The 20,461-nt window shown below is 39.6% G+C and overlaps 1 protein-coding gene across 4 annotated transcripts in view; it reads right to left on the bottom strand.

Moving 5' to 3' along the window:
- DIP2C (disco interacting protein 2 homolog C) overlaps positions 1–20,461 on the bottom strand; it is a 333,846-nt gene that overhangs the window by 157,015 nt on the left and 156,370 nt on the right. The window lies entirely within an intron of this gene.

The raw sequence follows: 20,461 nt of genomic DNA, 5'->3' as shown, positions 1-20,461 counted from the left end.
ACACTTATATACACCTGTATTAAACTCAATACAAGCTACTTCGGAACCTAAAAGGAGTGATAGGTTTTACAATGATAATAATTTTTAATTAACACCACATTCCCTGCCCTTTCAAGAAGCATATATGCTATTGTGAGACTCATTATGCAGTTAAAGTTCAGTTGCAACACTGGACTTGTATGTTTGTAAAAGACTGACGGTGTAGGAGGGCAGAACAACAAAAAGAAGTGGAGCTTTGGCAGCAACGTCCAGCTAGACACAGGAACACGTGTCTGCTCATGTTCTTCCATCCCCATGCTCAACCTTCACGTATGGAGACCGTTTGCCAAGAGAACTACATACTCATTTCAATCCCAGCCACCCTGGTAAATGGATGCTAATTCAGCACCAATGTATAGACAGAGCTTTCTGTGGGTTGGTCTGAAATCAATAACTACTTGAAAACACCTTCAGACGTCGTTCCTCGATGAAAGACCTCTTCTTAGCGATTGCTCCAATAAGCAATAAGGAAGCTAAGTTCTCCAAGCCTCTCTGACAGTGTCCTGAGCCAACCTCTCGCCCTGGTTAAAAAACAGTGCTTAAAATAACACCTACCCTCTTCACTACCCTATCTCAAATTGCTCTACAAAAGAAGTCAACTAAAATTTCTGTGTTTTTAAATGAGGACAGTGAAGCACTTCAAATGATAACCGTCCCATATTTACCCAGGGAAGAAGTGGCAGACTTGGCAAGAGGACCTAAGCCTTTAAAGTTCAAACCCACTGACTCTTCAAGCACATTTCTTCCCATTCTGAATACTCCTGCATGTGTTCAAGCCAGTGAAACAAGCTCCCTCCCCACTGTGGTCATCAGCTTCTCACAAACCAGACAGTAACTATAGATACCACTTCATTAAAATGTTTTAACAAAAAAAGTGTCTATTTATATTTGAAAATGATAAAACATGAGTTATTCTTTTAAAGGTTTGCTAAACAAAATGCCATTAGTTTACTGTGCTCATCAATACCAAATTCTTATGCATTCCAGATACATCTTAATTTGAGTAAAACTTTGATTGTATTAGTTTACTATTGATCTTAAAAGAGAACAGAGATATCCTATGGAGAACCATAGCTCCACTGTGGTATGTGCAAGCTGGCAATGCCATTTTAAGTATGAAACTATTAAAGATAGGTGCTTAGCTATTGGCTACTCTTCCACACACAGGGTAGTACATACACATGCAAACTGATATTGCATGCTATACATTCTAGACATTGCTCATGGAACCTACACCCATTCTTGCAACGTAAGCTGCTTCTGCTAGTTTCTAAACCTATAGTGTCCTTAATGGGAAGAAATGCACAGGACAAGCCATTTTTTGACACCGAAGTGGGAAAGATAACTACCAAGTGTTAACTCCTGTCAATAATAAGTTTTAATTCAAATCAGCATCCAGACTCACCCTTTTGAAGTTACCATGTATAGGAATTGTTCTGAGAATTAACAATAGTGCCTCCTTCCCCAGCCCACTGTCTCCACCAAAAAATCACTAATAAAAAGATTTTTTGAGATGATTTAATATGTCAGCTATTTCACTATTACCATTCTGAGGTGGAAGAAAGTTAACTGTATCATACAGTCTGAGGAAGTACACAAAAACGCTTCATTTATCAGGATTAATGGCATGTGTATTAATTTGTATTTTTTCAGGTAGACTGACTTCAGAATACAAACAGTAACTGAATTACCATTAAAATATTATTACAATATATGCAAAACTATTGCATTTCAAAGCTACATTGAACTCATTGTATAAGCTCCTAACATATACTAAACACAGCTCACCAAAAGTTAAGTGAGCTTAAACTCTGCTCTTATCATCAATTACCATTCACTCAGTTTTTAAACAGAATATCAAGACCTCTGGCCTATGGCATTCATTCCTTTGCAAATTAATGCAATTAAGTTTACAAGTACCATATGAGGAACCTTTTTAGTTAGGTCCATCTAACTCGTGCTCTTCCACAGCACAATATTGAATTTAGGTTTGGCTGTTGGAGAATATAAACAGCTTTACATGAACAATACTTCCTTGCCATGAGAATACAGGATTTATGCTATGTTCCCCTTTTTAATTAGCTCTTTTTCTCTTGAAATGCCAGCAGAGTCTCAGGACTTTGCTGCATCCATTCAAAGTCCAGCTCAAAAGACAGGAGGGAAAAGGGACTCGCCCACAATGTCTTTTGAGCAGACAATATGTGTTGGTTTTTCTATTTACTACATGAACAAACTCTTCAAATCCCCTGCAAATTTAGACCCCCTCGTTGCATCCCTCTCTAGTTTTCTTCTCGTTACACTTTTGCCTACTTTGTGTGGCATTTCTGAGCCACGTTGCAATGCTGCACAGAACAGCTCTGGGAGGTAAGCTGGTATGAGCAGGGCACAAGGCTGGTCGCAGATTATAGGGAAAGGACCAGGCGATGGATGGAGGGATGATGAAAAGACTCCAGTACTAAGGACATGCAGGTGCAGAAGGAGCACGTGGCTGCAGGGAGCTTTGGGCACGGGTCTACTAGGGACAAGACACCATCATATAACGTCGGGCAACTGAAAGGTGACACGTCCAGTTAGCAGCTCCCTGCAGCCCTATGCTCTGTCTCCCTGTCTTCTTCTTTGGCTCTCGCCCCATCCCCTAGCCCTGGCTTGGCTCCTGAGCACTCTGCCCTGCTCTGCTACTTCTCAGCTTCACCCCACAGCTGGTTCCCAGGGCCTCCTCCTCCTCCTCCTCACTCCCTTCCTCCCACACTGCATTCACTTCACTGCACTTCAGGTGTTCAGCCTCCTGTTTGCATCAGCATTGTCCCGGTCTTTTACCTCTGGACATGTTGCTCTTTTCATCCTCACCTCCACTGGTGATTTGACAGGTTTCCACCATCGGAGGGCCACAGATGTATGCCCTGGAGCATGTTGCAACCAAGGGTCAGCGGGGGTGAGCAAAGCACAAGCCTGAGAGATCTGAACTCACCAACAGTAACTGACAGAGAAAAGGTAGGAAATTTTACCCTGATTTTTTCCCCATCCACATTTAAAATTGACTGTCAAGGACTGCTGAACAACAGGCATGCAGTACACTGATCCTCTTTCCACAAAATAAGTTCACTTATTTCTAATCTACCAGGGTCTTTTTGGGCACTGGGAGGAAAATGTCACTTTTGCAATGAAAGGGACAGCACAACTGAAAGAACATCCAGTCCTCCAAGGAAGAAGGTTGCCTGGTTGTGTGAGTAGAGGACCAAGGCTCTGGCACTCCATAATCCTATTCCCATCTCTTTATTTGTGATTTGTGCCCATTTCTGCAGCTTCCAGAGTTGCAGATGGCAATACTCTCCTACATCGGCACTAACAGACAAGTATTTTATAGCTATATTTAGCAGAGCTGCACTATAGTGTAAGTTCAGTCAACTGTGCTCACCACAACTGCTACTGTTTGCATTATACCCTCCATTTTCTTTGAAAATTTACTGTATTCTTTTCTTCAACAGTGTTGGATTTCTACCTCTTTACAACGATGGTGGGGCAAAGCTGGGGAGGCAGGTCAAAGCAACGCAAGCACAGCACACACACTTATCGCAAGGGAGGAAGGAACTCTAGGTAATAAAGAGCCCCATGGGATACTCCACATTGTACAAGACATTTTAAGGAGAAAGGAATGCCCCTACATGTTGAAGTCGTTCCCATTATCCGATCCCCTTTTCTGGCCCGTCCATGAGTCAGCTCTGTCCATTTGTATGTTGTGTCCTAGACTGATCATGGAATTACACCTTAAAACGAAAAGAATAAAAAGACACTTCACACTTTTCAGGTAATCAGCAAAATATTGGCTTTCTAGTGCTCTGTTGTGGGGAAGATTATTGAATGTGAAAATACTTCCACATGAAAAATGTGTACATGAATTTGAATATGAAAATGAATACATGAATTTGTGTATTACCACCCTTCTTTAAAGCATTTACACTTTAAAAGCTGAGTGTGCTGAGAAATGCTGGTATCATGGACAAAAAAGACGCTGTGCTACTTTCATGAAAGTAAAACACTTAAAGTCAATATAGTATAAAAGTTTCCCTTTCAATTGAAATAATCAGCTATCTATTATCACTTTCTGAACACAAACACGTCCAGTCCTGATGGACTGCTACCGTGACAGATGAAGTAAATTCATTCAAGCAAAAGATAATTGCATTATACAGGGGAAAAAAAAGAAAAAAACCCAACCTAAACCTAAACCAAACCCAACAGGAGATAAATTTCACCAAATCTTTCCTTTTCTCTGGAAGATGCCAGTACTACTTACTGATCTCAGTCCTTTAGGTGAAAAGCTAATGATAAAACCAGGGACTACATTCACCTTGTTTAATGCGGTGAAAAGCTCAATTTAATTTTCAGTGATCTCAAAGCCTGACTGATGCTGCTGGTTTTCACTACACATGCCATGTTTCAAAATGAAATTTCAGACTGGGACTTTGAATTAGTTTAAGGCACTTATGGAAAAATCCACCACAGGAAATAATGCAATCAATAAGGCCTCTCAAACACAGACTAACAGAGAGCTCACCGGTGAGTGCCTTTCCTCTGCCCATGATTTTCTGCCTTCTATAGATTCAATTTTCTGTACGACTTGTTTATTGCTGATGACTCAAATTCAGTGTCAGCATCTTGGCAAGAGGGATTTGAATGAAACAAAGCTCCTCATAAAGAGAACTGTGACTCATTTACTTCTCCCACTCACGATGCAGACAGTCTCCCTGTCTGGTTGCCCAAAAATATGCCAAGAGACAAAGGATTTCATTTTGGATGGTGCAAGCACAGAGACATCAAAACTGCACAAATATATCTCATGTAACACGTACATGAACACAGAAATATATATCAGGAGCCGTTTTCTGTCCCAATGTCTTTTAAAAAAAGATGTTAAATCTCAGAAGCAGCTTAGAAAACTACTCAGAACTGTGATGAAGAAACAAATGGTAAACTATGGCACTGGGCAGAAAATTTAACGGTATCCCACACTTTCACTGCAAACAGTATCATAAATTACAGTACTGCACAAGTGCCTTTAAGGGGAGTACCCTGTCACTTAAATGTTTTGATAATTTTATAATTTTGCCCACATACAGCTGAATTCTTTTTTTTTTCCCAAAGATACATTTTGTTCCTGTGTGTTGCAAGCAAAGCAGAAAATGGCTGAATTTCAATGACAGATAAGGAAGAGTGCTCCTTGTGTACCTTACAGCTTATAATGTTTCCTAAACTGGCATCTAATTCAGGAAAAAATATTTAAACAGATTATGCTATTAACAGATAAGCTATATTAGCACTACTAAAATAACAGATACAAGGTCTTTTGAATTTTAAAAGTACTCCTGTTCAGAGTAAATACTTCCCATTCTTTTGATACACAAATTAAATATCTATTGTATAATCTGCTAAATTCTTAGTTTTAACTCAAATTCTACATTTTAGAACAAGTAAGTGAGCAGTAAACCATTTTACATAGAAGACATTTTTAAGCATCTCCACCTTGAGTCCCAGAAGACCCCTTAATGAGTTTCCCCACTTACTTTCTGGTCCCAAAGTCTTCAGTGCATTTTTCCAATAGCCAAAATATGCCTGGGCTTCAAAAGAAATAAGAAAAAAAAAAATCCTCCCCCAAAAGAACCCCAAAACACCTAATTTAAGCCAATGAAAACAATCCCAGGGATTTTCTGACTCAGACTTTCTACCGTCCGGGCGAGCTGAGTACCAGCGGTGGCTGCCAGCGGCGTGGCGGCAGGCCAGCAGCCGGGCGTGCTGCTGGGGACCCCGCTCCTTTGAAGCCGGAGAACTGTGTGGTCCTCGGGCATCCCGGAGCTCCCCCAGAACACAGTATTTGTGCGGCACTACTTTTATGGCCTGGATTATTGTAAAGTAAACAGAGGCTGGTTGAACAGTGAAGGTTTCCATTCTCAGTGTCAAGAGTTTATTTCATTATTTAAAACTTTAACGAACACTTTATATAATGAAAGCAATCTTTGCCATTTTTGGAATTTTATGGCTGTTAGGACCCTTCATAATGTTGTTTTCCTTCCTTTATTGCTTTATAAGGCTTATAGGGCACCCTTGAAGTGTATATCCTTTTTGCAGCTGCTGGAAGCTCATTTTTCATCTCTCCACTCACTTTTCTGTTGCCTATGAGGCATTCGCCTGTTCTAGTTATTCTCCCTGTCTCTAACACAAACCGTGCAGAGTCAGATCTTGCTCAAGATAAAAATAAAATACAGTTCTGAAAAGTATGCCTAAGGAAACATTCCTCATAAATGCTATTTAATAGACAGGCTTTATATTTCAAGTTAGAAATGTTCCCTAAAGAAAGATAATTACAGCAGTAATTCCACTTATCATTACTTAGAATTTACAGTTCAGAGCAAATCAGACATTTCCATAAATGCTGCACTGCGCTGGGTACTGCACAAATTTGTGTCCCAATTTTCCCAGCCCTGAAAATGTCTTAGGAAAAAAAAACCCAAAACACCTGAGAGGAGGAAGAGGAGGAATCCTGAAGGAGGAACATATAAAAGATGTATAAAACCAAATGGAAAATATATTATCCTAACCAGTCTGTAAGCATACTTCCTCCTCCGGGCAAAAAAAACCCTATATGCCAGTTTTTCAGAAGGAAAAACCTGCAATATCTGAGTAAAATGATAAAATTGATTAATAGAGAAGTTTCTTATTTTGCCACTTCTCTAGGAAGCAGCCTATGAAAATCCCTCTCCTGCTTGTGACCTGTATTTTTAACTATTTATTTTTTCACTACTTTGGCTATTACTAATTTTAACAAAAAAAAAAAAAATCCAAATGGGTTAATCTTCTTGGAAAAGAATGCATATCTTCTAAAAAGCAACATATTTCTAAATCCATCATCCATAATTTTGCTGCCAGTCTTTTGAGGCACCACAGTACGACTGCAGAGCTCTTCCCAAATTTCAATTCAGAACAGAAATCTGGAACTCCTATTTTCATATTCTGGAAAAATAATAAAACCATGGATTTTACCCAATACATCACAACTTTCTCCCTTTTGACTTGGGTTCACTGTAAAGCTTTTGTGTTTGAGATTAGTTATGCTAGTCAATAATAGAAGTGTTTCAGCACTACCTAGAATAATTTTATTTTACCCTAATGTGGGTTAAAGGCATTATGCTGATTTTAAAAATAGGTATTTAGAGCAGTTGTACTATAGTATTAGAATGCCAAAATGTCCAAATCTCTTCCCACAGTTTTTGTAAAATTAGAACCTCTTCTGGGAAAAAAAACCTCTTCATGCAAATGCAAATTTCCACATACTTTGACAGCTGGATGCAAACGCAGAAAAGCCCAGATTTCTTAACTACCACCGGGGAAACTGAAACAGGAATACTCCTTTTCAAACAATTAGAAGACCGCTAATGGTTGTGGAAGAATATTGAGGAGTTGTAAGTATTTGAGAACAGGGACTTGAATTACCATAATGACAATGCTGAGTGACCATAATGTCTTTAAAAATGCATCACTTGGGAGATCATCAAGCTCAATAATCTGGTCTAGCATTTTAGTACACCATGTTTTGTTACATGACACATACGATTTTGGAGAAAAATAATAAAAAAGCGATCATTTATGAAGGGAATACAAGTGTCTTCCATGAAAATACTCACATTTTTCTCTTGAAATGATAGTGCATAATTTACTAAATCCAGCTAATAAGTTACTTCCTACTACTCTCAATTTAACCCTCTCAATCACGAACTCTTGTCAACAGCATTCAAGAATCATAAACGCCTACTGTCCACAAACACCTAATATACCCATCACCTGCTTTCGTATTTCCAACAGTTGAGATGCAACCCTATCATAAGCTCAGAGCGGCCAAGCATGATTAATACAAACCGTGTTATGTGATGCTCAAGGAAGCCTCCAGACACATACAAGTTCTGATAAGCAATTCTCCCAACAACCTCCCCACACCTGTTACCTCCATTCCAGTCACCAGTAACTCTGGTTTTTTTTTTTCAAGCTTCCAAACAAGAGTAAAATAACTGTAGTTTCTTTCAAAACAAATCTAAAGTATACAAACATATTCATTTTAAGAGCATACAAAAGGGAATGACCTCCTCAGACACCCAGTCCAACATCCTGATATGCAAGAACAGCAGATGAAAGTGAGCACCCTTCCGCTGAGTGATGAGCGCTCTAGCAACATTAAACAGTGCTTACATCTTCTCTGTCTCAGCAGATTTTTAACTATTCTGTGCAAAATAAAACTACTTTATCTAGAGTTCCCTTACTAGAATGCTTCTGAAAGATAGTTATCTATGGATTTACTTAAGAGGCTGAGATGTTGCTTCAAATCTCCTCTGGAGGGAGTTTAATTTTACATGCTCTAACATGTATTAAATGAAGGCATCTTCAGCTGTATTTTGTGAGACAGGCTGGAGATGGTCCACCGCACAAATAAGTCACCTAAATTTCCAATAACCAAACCTTTTCTTACAGTATTTCTTCTTGGCTTTCAATTACATTCTTGCTAAGATGGTTGTGATGGACCCTCATGTCATTTTACCTGGGAACATATGTTTCACCACGCAGAAGAGCACTTGCAACTTAGCCACAGCAAGGGTTAGTATTCAGTGTCACTTTATGGATCTAATCAACATTCTCTGACCCATATCCCACAGTCCAAAAAACCCAAAGCAGGTACAAAACTGTGTTAGTCTTCTTCTACCTCTCACGCATTTGAAAACGTAATTCTGATATTATTGCTAGACACAGAAAACACCACACTCAGGAATTTCTGAACTGTAATACCATAGTACATACTTATTAATGCTGTCTTTCCAAGGAAATCTGTTCATAATTTTGTGTCTCGGAACTTCACTTCAGCACAACATTAGATACCAGGTCCGAAGCAGATCACCTGAAGTACTGCTTCTGGCCTGCTGCAGGTCGGTGGCGAACTGCTCACCAGCGAGACAGGACACGGAGGCTGCATGCAGCATCAACGGAGCCACCTGAAAGTGATGCCTTCACCAAGGGAGCATTGTGGAGGGGAGGACTACACTTTTATTCATAAACCTCACTGCTCACTTCCACTTGAGGAAAAACTGACCTCCTTTTATTAACCTTATCCTCCAGGAGGTCTTAAAAGGTGTCAGACAGGAACATGGCAACTTGTGGGTCACTGAGTCCAGCCCCCTGTGTTGCAGGAGAGCCTGTCAAACCCTTTCAGAAAATAATTTGGTTCCAGCAGGAAATAAAATCAGCTGGACTCCTTTTTTTATTCCAATCTCTTATAGGATCATCATTACCTTTTTCTGCAGTTTTTCACAGATCTGCATCTTTTCAACATGAAATAATTCTTTTCCATTTCACCTTGTACCACAGGCATTCCTGGCCTCCAGGTAGACAAATGTCATTTGTCTAAAAGTGAGCTACCTTAACCAAGCATGAGATCAGGCCAGTCTTGTTCAACTTATCAAAGGTAACTCAGGTTGTATTTTATCAAGCTTCCATTTCCTTCCCGTCTTTCACTAAATTTCCTTCAAACTACACCTGAAGTATCCCATTCCGTTAAAATTAGACATGTGGCTTAGGTCACCTTTTTTTCCCATTCCTAAACATAATTTACCAGTCACTATTCGTAAATCTCATAATGTCACTTATTGTTTGAGAATTACAAATTCTTGCCACCGGACTTTCCCCCACCAGTATTTTTGCTTTTAGTATTCCAGCGTGGACATTTTCTGGTTGCCTACTTCAGCAAATTAAACTGAGTTTTTCTTCTGTTGTTATTAATACACAATAACCACTATACAAACGGTTTCTAAAAAGATGAAGGCTTCCCAAACTGCACAGTTCCTGGAAGTCTTTATTTTCCTACTAACCTGAGATAACTAAATATTCATTGCAATTAATTTGCAATTCAAAGAAAACCCAGTTCTGATTTTTAACCAAATCTGGGCCTCAAAACTAAGGAAGATGTATGCAGAGCAAATTGATCTATCTCCAATTATAAATATTAGAATATCCCTCTCCTAGTAATGCAGAGTAAATGAGATCTGTCTCTGGTCTCAAGAAATCAAAAAAATTAATCCTTATTTTACAGCCTGCAAATGCAATTTAGGCTGATATTTTAAAATATATTCTGTTGACAGCTTATTTGATCCAACAGCCAGATATGATAAAATAAACAGCTATTTAAAGGCATCCACAATATGTGAACCGCAATACACATTAATAAGGTACTAGATCACTTCATCTTTTCTATGTAAAAGCTACATTTGAAAACTGTCACTAGCATAATTTCTGCATGAACAAAAGTACTGAAATTCCACTCTTAAAAGAAATAACCTAAAATGTATTCATGTCATTTTCCCACTTTGTTCCAGAGGGACCTCAAACGGCGAGATGAATTAACATCATCTGGTTACTCAACTTGATTCCAAGCATGTTACTAAAAGAACAGAAAAGCCCAAAAGCAGCTCACTGTTCTCCTGTTATGTGGGCAAAGTGTTTATGAAGCACTGAAAATATGCATCCTTTGACTCAAGGACTTCTATTACCCAAAGGCTGACTCAGATCCTAACTCTCTTAAGCCTGGTAAAACAACTCAGAAGGAAAAATAGTTGCATACCTTCAATTACCTCAAGACACAATCGATGTCCCTGTTCTCCACAGCTTTCACAGTATTTGACAATTCCATTTTTTCCCTGCTGTAGCACCTCCAAAGGCTCCTAAAGGTCCGTGACATTATTATAGACCTAATGTGACAGCTCATACTGATGTTAGCACACAGCAGCTGTTCTCGTAGGAGGCATTACCCTCCAGTGCCTGTGAAATATGGCTCTTGGAAAACTGCAAGTTCCTGCTAGGTCCAAGGTACACACTTCTATGCAGTTGGAAAACCAGATCTCCATACTGTCATCCTTTTTATTTTTCTCTATTTCCAGCTTAAGCTACTCTTGATGAAGACACAGAAATTTGCTGCGGTAAGCCTGATGTGCAAACATTTTCTTTTCTTCCTCAGTTTCATGATTTATTTCATATGTTAATGAGGTTATTCTGTGACTTCTGTAGCTTTTCCCTTCAGATTTCAAAAACAATAAAATATTTCAAACCCAAAAGAAGCCACTTGTTTCACATCTTTGTTACATTCTTTCATGCAATATGGAGTTCTTTTAAAAAAGAAGCTGGAATTAAATCATAGCTATACTTAATAAAATAAAAGCAAGCAAACTTCTACTAAGTAGTGTTCATTTTCATCTGTACTAGAAGCCAAAACTAACAATGTCTTTCTAACAGGGAGGCGTTAGCAAAGGTCATTTCCCAAGATGATCAAGTTCAGCACTTGAGTTTGGCTTTCACAGAAAGGGATGGTGGTTTGAAACTAGAAGTTTTTGAGAAAGCCCATGAATGCATGTTTGTATCAACACGTCAAAGTGGATACTGTTCTGCTCTTGTTCTTCAATTGCCACGAGCTGACAGGTAGCTAATTATTATCACAAATGTTTCTTAATTTACTGGTTTGCAGGAATTCCCATTATGGCTTGCTTCATTTTGTGAATCAGTAGGTAAGTCAGCAAACATGCCAGCCTGAGGACTGAAGAAACACCAATAACATACCTTACAAAAGCCATCAGTCCATTTGTTTTTACAGTTACAATACAGCTATACTTTAGAAGTGCCAATAAAGATTACTCAACATGCAGAAAAGCATTTAATACTCTGTTATTAAGTCCTAGCTGGGAAATAGGGCTAGCAGCGCCTGGGAAGGCAGCCACTTTAAAGAAATTAAAAGTGTAAGAATTAAGGTAGGATTTACAACCTGTTGTAAATATACACAAAACACTGACTTTTCAGCATAATTCAGATAGCACGTACACATAGATTGTTTTGGACAGAAATGCATGTGACCGACACGCACCCATCTGCTATCAGCCTTCAAACTTGTACACTGAAATCAAAGATCCTCTGTCCTGCAGTTATGTCTTCAAGCACCTATTTGGAGCCAAACACTGCTGATCCGTGTGCCCAGACTGGGTGGGCAGTTGTCCACTTAAACCTGACAAAGCCATGGATGAAGTACCGGCTGAAGTTGTACCTTTGCTTGCTGTCCCATGCAGGCAGATCCATACATCCAAACAGACCTCCTCTGACTTTAAGTCCAGATCAGCAAAGAAATACACCCACTCCGATCAGCTGGTGGCCCATGTAATGCTTAAGAAATAACCTGATATCCTGAAATACTAGGCACAAGCCATGCTTTTATTTCCTTCTGCTTATTTCTTATCCAGACTTGCTATTTTACTCATTCCTCCCTTCTTCATTCCAGTGGGCTCTGATGCTGTAAGGCTGTGTCAGAATCACATTTTCAGAGATCTTCACTTTTTTCTGCCTTGCAAATAATCAGCTGCTCGGCTCTGTGTCAGGTCATGGGCAGCCGCATCCAGGTGGCCACACACCACCTGGGCCCTGGCTGGCCACGCTCGGAACTGATGACCCCAGAGCTGCACTGCCACGGTCTTTAATCGCTCCTTTGCTGTTCAGTGCTTGCAAGGCTTATAATCTTCTTTTAATTTACCTTTATTAATCACCTGCAGTCGCAGATATTCCTCATCCTAACATCCTCCTGGATCAGCTGCTGTCCAGCTAAGGCTTTCCAGGGCCAAGGCTGACATCAGAGCTCGCAACTGCTCTCTCCTGCACACAGAATGGGAAGTTTCACTGTCTGGCCCCATAGGAATGCCTCACGGTTTTCACCTGGTGTCACCACCACTGTATGATTTCTTATCACGCTAGCACTGCAAAGCCTATCTCCCCATCTGAATGCCTCAGCTTTTGCTAAGTCTTCATTTTTATAACTCAAATATGGACAGCACAACTAGAATCAGATGCTTTCATTAACTAAAAGGCGATTCCCACCCTATTTATGTAATTAAAATAGTGAGAAGCATCTGAAAACCTGTACGTGTAAGGTGGGGAGACACAGCATCTTTGTGTATTCCAGAAGACAAATACTAGCTTTTGCCACATCTCTAATAACATCATGCTTTGTACGTCTGAAGAGGTAGTCAATTTTTATGGCTGGGAGAGAGTAAGAAACACAGGAACGATCACACTGTATCCCATCCAGCGTCAGAAACAGAGGAATGGTCACACTGGATCCCTGCCAATGCTCTTTCATGTCTTTCAGCACTTAAGGTGGTTGCTACTTAGAGGACAGAGTAAGGCAAAAAGCTTGAAGTGGAAATGTAAATAATCTATCCTCCTCCTCCTCACAGTGTCATTTGATCTAAAGCTATTAGAGACTCACTAAAACCTCAGAGCACAACAATGCAAAAACCTTCAGGCATTCACTGCTACAGCTCAGAGTATCTTGTGTTGCCCAAATGAAACCCATTTTGAATCTTGCTCAAGTCTTGGCTGAAGTCTTGGCCTCAATAACTTCTATGAAGAATTAATTCCACAATGTAATTACACTCAGTGTGAATTTGCCAACTTTTAAGTTAATTAAATATCCCCCTACCCTCTGCCATGAAAAGTTCATTACATACCTTCTCTGCAGCATTCATTATTTGACACACTTTTGTCAGTTCCTCCTCATTTGGCTCCTCGCAAGGTAATTAATTCCAGATTTTCAACACGCTTTAGATACAGATTTTTTCCATGCCGTTCATCATTCTCACCCCGCTATCACAGCCGCAGGCCGGTTCCCCTGCGGGCCAGGCGAGGCGGTGGGTAGTGCAGGGAGAAGCACTCGGCACAGTGCTCCAGCCCAGGGTTTCCCAGGGCTCCCAGCCCGCAGCTCCCAGCCACCCGCCCTGCACACCGCTGCCCACTTACCCCAACTACTGACACCCAGGATCACGTCTCTCTTCTGACCTGACTTCTTCCATCTAAAAACCCCTAAATACAAACCTTTCTCCCACAGTTGGTTTTATACAACTTATTATCAGCTCCCAAAAGCAGAGATTAGTAACATTTAATGGAGAAAACTTGACATATCTGATTTTACAGTAAGGTTAAGTCTCAGGCAGTCCAAGGCCAGAGGTTTAAAAGAAAAACAGAGATTATTCATCCTGACACACAGATCCCACACAGAACATGTTTGTAGTACTTCATACATCAGAATAAAAACAAAACTTATCTTTTAAAATTTATAATATTATATGCATTATTTAATTCTATATTGCATATACTTCTATATTAATAAAAGCCTTCCTTATGATGCCTGTGTTTTTAGTACCATCAACCATTACATCGCCATTAGGACTCAGTTTTTCTCTTGGTTGGTTGTAGTTTTCTGGTTTGTTCTGTTTTTCAGCTTCTTTGGTTCTTTTCAGTCAAAGACTATGCTACCCCAAAATGCCTTCTGGATTGAAGTAGAGTGTTTTGAACATCCACTTCAGTCTAAACCTATCTCATTTGAAAATATTAAAAACAGAAGAATAAGAGGATTGAAGAGGTTACGAAGACAAAGACATACTTTTGCTGCCTCAAAGTTAGAAAGAAGACTTTAGCTAGTAAAAGACACAATCCCCTTTCCCCTTGTTTCTTGTTCCTAATCTTTCAACAACAAAAACAACATTGCATGCACCATTCTCTTACTAACTCATTCCCTACAATTTCTCTTCAAAAACTGGTTAATGTAGTGGCTAATATATAAATATTTCTAAATATCTTAGTATTATGTGATTTTAAATCTGATACACAAAGCTTCCTTTTCTTTATTTCTCTGAAATGCAATACATATATACATCATATATATAACACAGGGGCATGACACTAGAGAGACTCGATAGCTGAAACTAGAGAGCAATGTAGCAGTCCAAAATAGACCAACAACACATCTTATGCCCAGTGGCTATCAATTTATTTCTTATTTAAGAAGCTGGAAGAAACAATCCCAGAACAGTTTCCATTTAAATCTAAAAAGCAATGCTGTGAAGCCTCTACATCCAAAAGAGTTGCTGGTTGTTTTAGACATGGCTATTCCTATACAAGAGTTTTGCACAAATACAGGATTACTCTAAAAAACTCAAATGCAAATCTTCTATCAATAAGCACCAATGTGAAATTAGTACCCATCTCAGTAAACTGGAGGAATAAATTCCTGAAATCTCTCAAGTCCTGCATTTTTCAAGTGGCATTTGCACTGGTACTTACGTATTTCTCTTACGTAAAGTTTTTCGAGACTCCTTTTGCACAAAATTATGCTACAACATAAAATCACTAACTCTTTGGACTTGTAAGTGCTGAGTGCACTCAAAACACGAGAGGATGCTAAAGCTGAACCTAGGGTCACGTATACCACAGGCATGTCCAGGTAAGGCAGGCTGATGCCCTGAAAAATTCAGGTGAATTCAGGAGTGGCTCTCTAGGTATCTTAACCTACCAGTGGGCCACTGCTGGTAATAGTTGACTAAGGAAAGGAGCATGAACAACAAGGATACAAGTCTAGACTTCAAAAAAACTTATACTGAAAACAATGTTTTTATTAGGTAAAGTTTCCACCTGCCAAAAGAGCTCTGTGAAGCTAACCACTCCTAGGAACAAACGCTGAAATGTCTTTCTGTTAAACTATATTAATTTACAAAACTGAGACTCTTCTTCAGACCAAGAGACCATGGCGTTTCAGTGCTGACCTATTCTGTAGTCTCAGGTGCACTGTCAGAGCCATATTCAGTCACACATTGCCTGGGAGAGCACAGTAACAAACAGCACATTTGTACCTCCACTATGAAAAAACACTTTCCCTGAGTTTTATTAATCAGGCCATGTATACATTTTTACTCTTTAACCTCTGCAAGCTGTATGTCAAACAGCCCCTTTAAAAATCACAAGTTTTTGCAAAGTCAGGCACTGCATAATGGCTTATTTCAGATGTTACACTCTGCATACATATGTATGAAGAAATTACAGAAAAAAGCAGTTCAGCTTATTTGTGTTTTGGTCACCTAATCAAAAAGGTGATTGAATTCATTTTTACTGTATCAATGAAGTCACTGAAGAGCAATCACTTTTTTTTTTTTCCATGTGACAGGTGAATGACCTTCACCATGGACTCAACGTAATGAAAGGCAAGCCCATGTTTGTTCCAAGAACAGCAAGGCCGTGGTTCACTTCTGCCTGTATATGTAGGGAATACTAGATGTACTGCAGTAGGGCTTGCTTTCCTTCCACTCTCAGAGTATACAAAGAGGTGAGACAAGCAAGATGCCTGCTATGCATGATTAGGAGGAGATATAGCAAGGTATCCTTCACTTCCCAAGGGAAATCACCGCCCTGATATGGCCAACGTATTTAATGGTACATGTGAAGATTACAGGGTGGGACAGGGACCTTAGTTAAAATACACAAAAACCCAACAAGCACCCCTGAAATTCAACTCAGTAATGTTTTTGATCACAAGACTACCATAGGTCTGCCCCAAGCCTCACTACCACCTTCTCTCCTCCAAAACTTTGTGTTTGATAACTTCCTTGTTTTATGAATTATTCTTCCCTGTAAGACTGAATTCAATGCGCTTTCTTCAGGACCATAGCAGCGTGCACCCACAACTTTACAGAGTCTTCTCTTCTTGACCTTATCTCTTTGCTGTACAGGAAATGGCACTGCTTGCTTTTATCTCAGAATATGACAGGTCCCTGCTGGAGCCTCCCCTGGGCCACAGTGATGTTATTACTAGGGATTACACAGGAGCAGAATGTCCACATGCAGACCTGCAGGCAGGCACTGCTTTCAAGCGCAAGGTTTCCGCACGGAGCTGAAGGCCAGCGACCTGACTGCCTTGTGACCCTTTCTCCCCCTCATCTGTCCCCCCAAAGCGGGAACCTTGGCAGTTTCCTCTCTCCATGCAGCAACTGCAGGGCATGGCTAACCCACTGGTGGACCTTCAGAGATGCCTTCACTAGGTATTGGTCCCATGCAGTGTGTTTGCACAGTTCCCAGAAAATCTGGTAAATTCTAGAAAGATCCTCAGGTAAGCAGGCTACCTACTTACTTACCCGGGTAGCCCACCAGTGCAGGACTAACAGCATCTGGTAAAACTTGGGCTGCAGACTCCTGCAAAGCGATGGGCTGCATTGGCTATCTGATAAGAGTGGAAAGTAATATAATAATGGAATATAAATACATATACTCCATTACATATTTATTACAAATTAAAAAGAAATATATAAATAAAGAATAATAAACAAATGCATTATTTATAATAAACTGAAATAAGTAAAATAGTAATGGAAAGTTCCTGTTATCAAGGAATTCTAAAATACAGAGCCATAGTAAACTTAAAAATAGAGAAAAACTACCTTACGTTCTAGGACAGTGAGGAAAAGAGGGACAAGGGAACCTAGATGTAACCCTGGGGGCCAAGTGGCATTTAAACCACCTACAACTCCTCCTTTTAACCTCAACCTGTTCTCTTTCCACTACAGGCAAATAACCTTTGGTTTACTCCCGCTGTACTCCAGGCGCTGCTGACCGGCCAATCTGAAAGACATTAACAGCAGAACTCTGCTGCTGCTCCCTTCTTCAACTTAAAAGCAAGACATAGGATGAAGTCTTTGGTTCTGGCTGGGAAAAATGAGCTGTATGAGTAGAGAGTTCAGGAGAGCGATGGAGATGGATTGCAGAATTGTGAACCTCAGCAAACAACACTTTTCTGTTCATGAAAATTCAAAAGGTTGCAAGCTTCAATAACAATGTTACACTGGACAACATGGAGGCTGGCTGTGTTCTCACTTATACAAACCTAATTTAGTATTACATTTCCTCTTCTTTCAGCTACAGCCTCAGTTTCTTGCAAGCAGCAATCCCAGTATGGACTCAGAAAAAAGACTCTGAAAGCTCAGCTTTGTGTACTGTTGTGTAGTCACTTGCATCTGTAATTTGCTCTCACAGAAATAAATGCTAATGTGCTTGAAAAATGTGACTCAATTTTGTGATGTGAATGAGTTTTCCTATGTAAATCTCTCTCTACAATTTACGTTATTCTTTCTAAAGAACAGAAACTATTACTGCATTCTAGTTCCAGTTCCAGAGTGAATACTGAGATTTATACTCCAAATTTTACCACAGCATGACACAAGAGAACCGCTCCAACTTCCTCTCCCGATTTTACTAGCAACGGAAGTCCTTTGACCACATTACACTCAGCATTTAAGATGGATGCACTTACTAAACATGAAATAAAGTAAATGAAACTCCAGAAAGTGAAAAGGCATTTCCACATACTTCACAAACCCACATAAGAAACTCTTGAACATAGGTACAGAAGGCTGTGACATGCTACTCGTCACAACTGTATCTCATAAGAAGAAAAGCAAGGAAGATGATTTATCCCCAAACTCCTACCTCTTTGGCACCCAACCATAGGCAAACTGATAGCAAATCACCGTTTTACATAAATCTTCCTTTAGTTGCTCCAGAGAAAGAACAGGGAAATTCAGGGGGAAAAAAAATAATTCTTTAAAGGAGGGAACTACACTACAAATAATTATAAATATTCATTTCAGAAAGCAATACTACAGAAAGACAACTTTACAGAAGCAACAGTATCTGAGATTTTGCTTTCTTAAAGCAACTAATAGAGAATGTATTTCACCTCTTTTTTTTTTGCACACATACACAGGTCCTGGTAAGTAGCACAAGAATGGAGTTTTGATTAAATTGTTTCTCAAAGCACATACCACCCACATACTGCAAAAGCCATGGAAATTATAGGCTCAATACATCCATCTACCCATCCATCATTTAGATGAGGTGTTTGATATGCAGTAGCCCTTGTCACCTTCAGTTTGAGGCCAGAATGCAGGATCACTTCCATTACTCTTCTGTATATGACAGTGGCAATATCCCATTTCAAATGTTTCCATCTAAAGTAGTGAGTGATTATCAACAACATTATAGAACCATATACTCTTGTTATATTTATTTTAGTACATAAGGAAATAAAATAAGTGTAACTTGCCAAAAGTCATGTAGGCAGTCCATGGCAGTGAAGAGAACTGAATGTAGATCTCCAGCTAGTGTGTTACCCATCCTATTAAATTATCCTTTAAAAAAATGTAGAAGATTCCTAAGAACATGATGTTTTCCTTCCTTTCTGGTGATTTGATGGATCCTGCGTTCCCTCCTTCTTGCTTTCATAGGTCACCAGGCTATGCAAACCATTTTTTCCATACAAGCAAAAAAGACAGCTTAGAAAACGCATGTTGATTTTGGCTGGACTGAGATTGTACATCTTCTTTAAATAGAGAGGCTGATGACTGCTTGGGCCCCACTGATTTTCTTTCTGACCTACATGATCTTTTTGATTAATATCTGATGATGCTCTTCTGTAGTCCTGGCAAGGTTAGTTCCATGTCATTACTAGCTCACCCATGTTGTTGTTGGGGAAAAGCTATACGATGAAGAGCAAATCTATTAATGACAGAGATTCACTTCTTCTCTTAAGAAAGGAAGAAAGGACCTGTCCTGAGAGGTTCATTCAAATCTCTCCTCCATTGAGAATAACGTTAAATACTGAGCTGTGTTAAACACCACAGTCTGGCAGAGGAACATTAAAACAACATGAAAAATCACGTCTACTCATGTCTTTTATATAATAATGTACCTACTGCAATTCAGGAAGAGGAAAATGTATGAATTGTTGGGATTAAGCCTATGAAATGTAATTAGAAATAGCCAGAAGCTAAAACCACACAGATACTAGCATCACTAGGAGAGAATGGGGAACCTCATACCTACAACATCATACAAATTCATGGTAAGCCCCATCCTGCAGTCACCACTTAGCAGCAGTTCACCACTAAGAGGTGATTCTGAGACGACATATCAAGGAGGTAACAACAGTGAGGAAGAAGAGACCTGCGGAAACATTTCTGTAAACTGAAAGTCTATGAAGACAAGCTCCCTGCAGGAACTATGACAGATTTCTATAAAATCATGAAAAGCAGATACAATGGCTTCCCATTTAGCGAAACAGGAAATATGGGTGCCCCAAGCAAACTATCAAGAAGCAGATTTAAAAGAATTTTTAAAAAAATACATGCTTTCTACACAGCACATAACTCCCATATGGAACTGATCACTCCAGCACATTGCAAAGGACAATTGTAAGATTAATTACAAAAAGGGATACTGACATCTATAGAAAAAGGAGGTCCAGGCATATGTTGGACCAGACATAAAATTACTTACGCCTCTTATTTTCAGAAACTTGGAAGCTCTATGAGGGGCAGAATCACATTATACCTGACTCGTGCTGTATTTTACCCCTAATCGTCCATAACTGGCGGGTGATGGAGCAGAGAGGCACATTACTGAGGAGATGAATGATTTCAGCAGTGCAGTATGGCTGTTGCTGTGGAGTTGTCAGATCTCCTGGCTCCTCTCCTCTACT

This window comes from Phalacrocorax carbo, chromosome 2 (genome assembly GCF_963921805.1).
Source record: "Phalacrocorax carbo chromosome 2, bPhaCar2.1, whole genome shotgun sequence".
NCBI lineage: Eukaryota > Metazoa > Chordata > Aves > Suliformes > Phalacrocoracidae > Phalacrocorax > Phalacrocorax carbo.
Note: the sequence above shows the minus strand (reverse complement) of the source record. Positions and strands in the feature narration are given on the sequence as shown.